Source organism: Ischnura elegans, chromosome 3, assembly GCF_921293095.1.
Source record: "Ischnura elegans chromosome 3, ioIscEleg1.1, whole genome shotgun sequence".
Lineage (NCBI taxonomy): Eukaryota > Metazoa > Arthropoda > Insecta > Odonata > Coenagrionidae > Ischnura > Ischnura elegans.
This window is the reverse complement of record NC_060248.1, coordinates 21759412-21765929: the sequence shown is the minus strand read 5'-3', so window position 1 is coordinate 21765929 and position 6518 is coordinate 21759412.

The window sequence follows — 6518 nt, the reverse complement described above, 5'->3', positions numbered from 1 at the left end:
AAGTTTAGGATGGATTATTATGAGGATGACTTTTCGCAGAATAAAAAATATCTTATTAACTATGATTGAAAATGAAAAATAATGAAGGAAAATAAAATTTGTAAAGACCAAGCAGATGATTCAAAATTGATTATAAATTATTATTATAAATAAAAGATTGATTATAATTAATAAAAATAAAAGTTTTAGCCTGATTGCTTCATAATTTGAAAACATATCTAGTATATTGTACAGAGAAATTATATTTTAAGGTGAATTTGACTAAAAAAACACATTCCATGAACAAATATGTTGAAGCCTATTATGAATCATCCGGAAAAATGCGAATACGAAAAATGAAAATATGTTTTGCCCATTGGAGCATTATTTCACAACATTTCAATTGATAGTAAATTGGTCAATAAAATGTCACCTACAGATACTAAGAACCATATAAAAATTTTAAAATTAGGTAGTCGACGACTAAATGTAAGAGGATTACAAGTTAATTTGTGACTTTTAAGGGCATAATGGGCCAATTTGAAGTTTAATATAAGCGTGAGCATAAATAAGTTCCATTAAATAAAGTAAAATTGAACATACTCGTGTAAAAAAACTCATTAATTTTATAGTTAATGCGAAAGGAATAAACCAAATGTGAATTAATATAATGAGATCATACTGCTCCCCATCTTCAGCAAATCATGTAGATCCGGCTCGGTAAGGTGTCATCATTCCGTCTTCTTTCCAGCATCTTCTTATTCCTAATCGTTATTTCCAGCGGGTAGAGAGTAGGGAGTAGGGCTAAGTAGAGAGCGGGTTAGTGCATACACAAATAACCCTTCCGAGGATTTGCACTACTCCAAAGCAGCACATAAGAACGTGACAATGGCATCGATAGGAAATCATAAATTTCCTACCTAGCCACAGCCACATTCCTGCATGAAGCAATGGAATACGTAATGCAAAACCACGGCACAAAATCTATAACTAACGCACGGAAAAAACGCCTAGCCTTACGCAAATTAATTTCGTTGGCCATAAGGGCCCAAAACTAAGCTGCAAATGTCGCGTAGTCTTCGCATGATGCTCCTTGAAGGACGGCGTCTTCCAATCTTCTGCGAAAACGACGTCTTCAATCTTCTCTTCGTTCTTCAGAATCTTCACTCTTCCTTTCTTGAGTTCCAGCGGTGGCTTGAATCTGTGAAGAGGTAAGATTAGTGCATGCACATACAAATAAATAAATAACACTACCAAGCAAGCCCTAACGCCGATCAGTCGAGAGTGGCGACGCAACGGAACAATAGCTCGCAGCACACGCAAATGTAAAAAAAATCACACGCAGGAAAATATCACACGAAATCACACGAGAGAAAAAAAACACACGCAATCGCATTGTTGCCGTTCTTCGAGCTCAATATGATGCCTTCATTCTTCTTGGCTGGAAGGGAAAGGGGTACAGACATGTTACAATTAAGTAAAAAAAACACACCCAGTTCATATGAGGGATTATCAATGTCCACTCATTCCCAATACACACACTTATTATCTTCACTCTTCATTCTTCGAGGCCCCAGCGATGTCTTCAGTATTCGGGGCCTCAACTATGTCTTCTTTCTTCACTTTTAACCTTCACTCTTCCTGCCTAAGAAAGCATTCTTTGTCACCTGGGACCGGTCAGATTCGTAGTTAATACCATTAAAGAGCACTTTCAGGTACCTTTATTTCAGCGCTGTTTATAAACCTTGTCAACTTGCTCCTTCGAGCCATGGCCTTTCGTGTACTAGTGTTACCCAGAGGTCGTACTTCGTTAGACCAGAGTGTAGTTACCCTCCACCAGGAGTCTCTCATTACTCCAGTGGTGGCATTCAGATCTCACCTCATTTACCATTTCACACTCAAGATTACCTTATATACCTTAGTGAAACGATACACATATGGAGAGAAGTGCACTCCTCTCAGCCTTAAACTGATATTGATGAATGCAGTCCAATTCCTGGGAAGTAATGTTTCTTCAAGATTCATTCTGAAATTAAAAAAATAAAAATTTGCATTAAAAGTCAAGTCAAATCTCTCGAATAACATTAGCATCAGCATTGGAGGTTCCGCGAAGCCATCGTCTTCATTCATCTTCTCTTCTTAGGATGAGCCATGATTCTTGTCCTCAAATCCAGGGATAGCTTGCACCTAGGGAGAGAGCAAAAAATTTAATTAAAATTCGTCCTTAGGTTTCTTATATATAGGTCATTCAACCTCAATTAAAGCAACGTTTTTCCGGACGGGACAAAATTTTGTTGAATCGCGATGGAATGAGCCGTATAACCGAGTTTATATTTAAAATATGTAATTTTGGATGCTAGAAAGACCATTTATTTAAGAAGGCAGACATAAAAAATTAATGATTCACAGATGTGTTCAATGGCTTTTCGAAAACGGCCTAATCATTAGAGAGCTTGCTTAGGTGCTTTTGAACAGGACAGGAAAAGTCTAACTATACTTGAGATTAGCGGTGAAAGATTTACATAAATGTATAAATTATAAATAATATTAATTATTATAATAACAATAGCAAAAACATTTGCAGAATAAGCAGTACCAAATGAGCATAGCAAGCAAAAATTTTGGAAAATATCGCATCGAAATAAGTATCTTGTATTTCAAAAAAATAGGAATACAGGCTTAGTAAATATTCGAATTCAAAGTTACTTTGTTCCACAGAGATTACGATTTGACCTTGAATCTTGGAAGTTTATTTTGGAAAAAATAGAACGGAAGTTACTTTTTAATCATTAAGAAGAGCCATTATTTTTCAAGGGAACATAAATCCTGATAAAGCTGCTGGGAACGTATTTTAAATCTTGGCCTCGGTAAAATTTCCCTCCCTCCTCACAGAAGTAGAAAATGATACCGGAAACAAAGGGGGCAGCAATGTGAAACCTATATCTATATTTTACGGGTTAGCTCAATGGTAAAATTAGAGCAATAACTTAAAATCACGACCCTATGACCCTCTACCTCTACCTTGCACCACGTATCTTTCCATAGTCACAAATACGCATCGAACATGTAAAATTTCTTTAAAATACAGAAAGAAACAATCGTAGGGGAATGAGGGGCAAGGGTACGCATCTAACTAATAATTTTTAAAAATTATGCATTCAGGTTCAAGCTATAATTTTATTTTTTCACAATTTGTTCAATGTTTCATGTACTACGATACTTATCTTCCATCGATGCAGAAGAAATTAAGAACGGCAGTTATTCAGCAAAACGTAAGAGAAAAACAAATGATACTTCCCCCTCACGTGGGGCAAGAGTCCTCCCGCTATGGGTCAAGAGTCCTAATCACAGTTTTCACATGTGAACTTTCTTTTTCCATAAAATGAGGTGCAAGGTTTTTTCCTCAATGTTTTAAAATCATAACACATTATCCTATTAACAATTGGTGGATCTGAGAACAAAATTCCACAACCTACATAATAAGTATTTCCTGTGAAGTGAATGCCCTGTTTGCCGTTCAGAAACCGCCGCTTAGTACTACAACCCTTTAATTTCTTTTTAGATATCTTCACGTTTACTTTCTGGGTGTTGGGCGAACTCTCAAGAATTTCAGACAAATTTGAGTTTTTACGCCGCTTTTACGCTTGCAATGCTTTTGGATATGGTCCAATGCTTTCAAGACAGACATGTGCCTCCCGATGTCTGCTAGGCAAAGTATGGTTGTAAGTTGTAAGCAGTAAGTAGTAAGCAGAGTAAAGTACTCAAAGATGAAAGGTTGAATGGACATGAATCTGGTAAGAAAGTATAAGGAAGGAATATTTCAGGTTAAAAAAGGTTCTCCGCCTTCCATGACAACACAAGATCATCAGCAGAGAGTTTTAGACCTCCATTTTAGTGTTTCAGCCAGTCATTATAAATGCCTGAATTGATAAATACCGAATCTGTCGTTAGCAAAAGAGTTCCTGGAGGAGCTCCAACTGCAAGCTCATTTTCAATCGCTTTCTCGGAAAAATAAGGACTGTATGAATGTATACTCATGCCTGTTCAAGGGTAGTTCGGAAAACAACAGGCAGTAAGACGCATATCAACGAATAAAACGCATCTAAAATTCTGGAAATAAGCAATATTTTTCGAATTCCCGACCATTGCATGCTGTTTGTTCTAATGCATGTACCCTATTAAGACGTGTACGCAGAGAAAATCTCCAAAATTTGTTATGCGAATGCTCCCCAATCGGTTTTTCTCTTGCAGTATCCGAATTTTCTTTCGATACAAATTAAAAATAAAATTAGTAAATGTAATATTTATGGCAGAAACTTTGAAGTCCTAGAAAAAGCAATCCTATAAGGTAGGGAAGGGGTCAGCGCCCGTGGGGCAAGATTCCGCATGCGGACACTTGCCCTAACAGCACTTGCTACACCTAATACGCCATAACAGAGCCACATAGTGAGCTGCGAACCTGCTTACTGCATGAATTTCTGAGTCAAATCATGCATCTGAAGGAATGCTAGACAAACGTAGCAATTAAATAAACGCACAAAGCACATATAAATATTACGCGGCCCTACAAAATTAGATAAACGTTACGTAAAAATGAAACATAAGAAAAACTCACGTTCTGTCGTTCGTTGTCTTCTACTAAACGCACCCCTGTGTTACATCTGGTCACGTAAATGAGACTGATTGACTACAAGTGGTATCATCCAGGTATTTAGAGAAATGTTTCGGAAAAGTAACCTTGCCCCATGCGGACTCTTGCCCCTCACAACCCTATAAGATAATGAAGTGCAACTTGCGCTGCTTAAAAGGTAATGAGAGAATTTGGCTTCCCAACCCGGAATACTTTGATCAAAATATGCATTTCAGCTAGTTCAATCGTTTATTATTAATTTACAGTTTTATGCTGGTCGTAAAATTCGCTGCGATTGATTTTTATACTTTTTTAATGGGAATGAGTCTTAGAAAATTTAGAAATTAGGCAATGGTATGCAGTTCCTTTTCAAAAATGGCCATATTTTTGAGGTAGCGAATTACAGAAGAGGGTAACTCGGCAGTAAATGGTGAATAAAAACCTGGTATTGGTGTAAGCATGCCTGTTTAAGACTGGCGCCAAGGGGTCCTACTTGTCATTTAACTATTGCAAATACGTTAATCGGTTTCCATTCCTACATGTTAAAGATTTTTTTGCTAAGAACATCACGCTGATCAGCCGCTACAACGGGCAGGTGATGGAACACAGTGTTCATCACCACGAACTTCTCGTAGGGAGTCAGGGGCCGTATTCTGTATTTCGTCGGTGCCGCACCGGTCGGTTTCCCTTTCAAGCCCACCGACTGGACATCAAACCGTACCGACAACGGATTCCGCACCGACGACGACACTTTCAGCGATTCTGTAAGGTCGTCGGTTTCAAACCAGTCGGTACGGTTCCCCTTCCTTCCCAAACAGGGAAAATCCGAATATATCCGAAGTTTCACGTGTCTCCACCAATGAAAGAAGGGTAAAAACAAGTGAAGACTCATTGGCACAGTTTGTTGTCGTCATTCTCAATCTTTTTATTTGCGGAAATTACGACTTATTGCTAGATTAAGATAAACGATATTGGATAAGTTGTTGACAATGCTTATATAATGTGTGGTAGTAATTCTGTACCTACAGAATCGAAGGAAACAATATTACAACATCACAATAAAGTTTGTATGTGATGGAGATTGTTGTTGCTGGAATGAATTATTGAAACTATCCTTGAGACCGTAGTTTCTTTTTTTAAATATTGGTTCCGTATAATGCTATTTATTCATGATTTGGTAATATAGTTGTCATTAAGTAAGTTCCGTATAAATGTTATCAACGGAATGTTATGCCATTGGCACCGTAGCAGACGAAAATAGCATACTATGGAACGTGGACGTAGGATTCAAATGCAAATGTAATATTAGAGGAACAAGTTAGGAAATTGTTATAAAAATATGGAGCTGGGTGCAATTAAAAGAAGTGTAATGACGAGGAAGTAAATAAATTGTGATTGGGTGAAATACATATGTATAAGTTGCGCATTCCAAGTGAGAGAAAATGATAATATTGCGGTAAACCTCATACTTATTAACAAATATCTTCTTTTATCGTCAAGGGAATCAATGGCTGACGATGAAATGAAATATAGTTGCCCGTTACAAATGAAAGAAACTGATACCGTTGTGGCAAACTTCATACTTAAATAAAAAGATCTTATTTCTATGCCGAGAGAAACGCCAAATTGATGATTGAGTGAAATAACAGTCGCCTATTCAGAGTGATATAAAGTGATAACATTGCGGCAAAACTCATATTTAATCAAAAATATCTTTTTTATGTCAAAGGAGCAAAAAAATGATGATAGAGAGAAATAAAGCCTATTACAAGCGAGTGAAAGTGCGGTAACATAAATGAGAGAAAGTCATTATATGTTAGCAAACCTCATTTTTATTAACCATTATCTTATATTTCTGTCAAGGTAATTAATATAGATGATGACACAGTGAATTATAGAGGCGTATTCG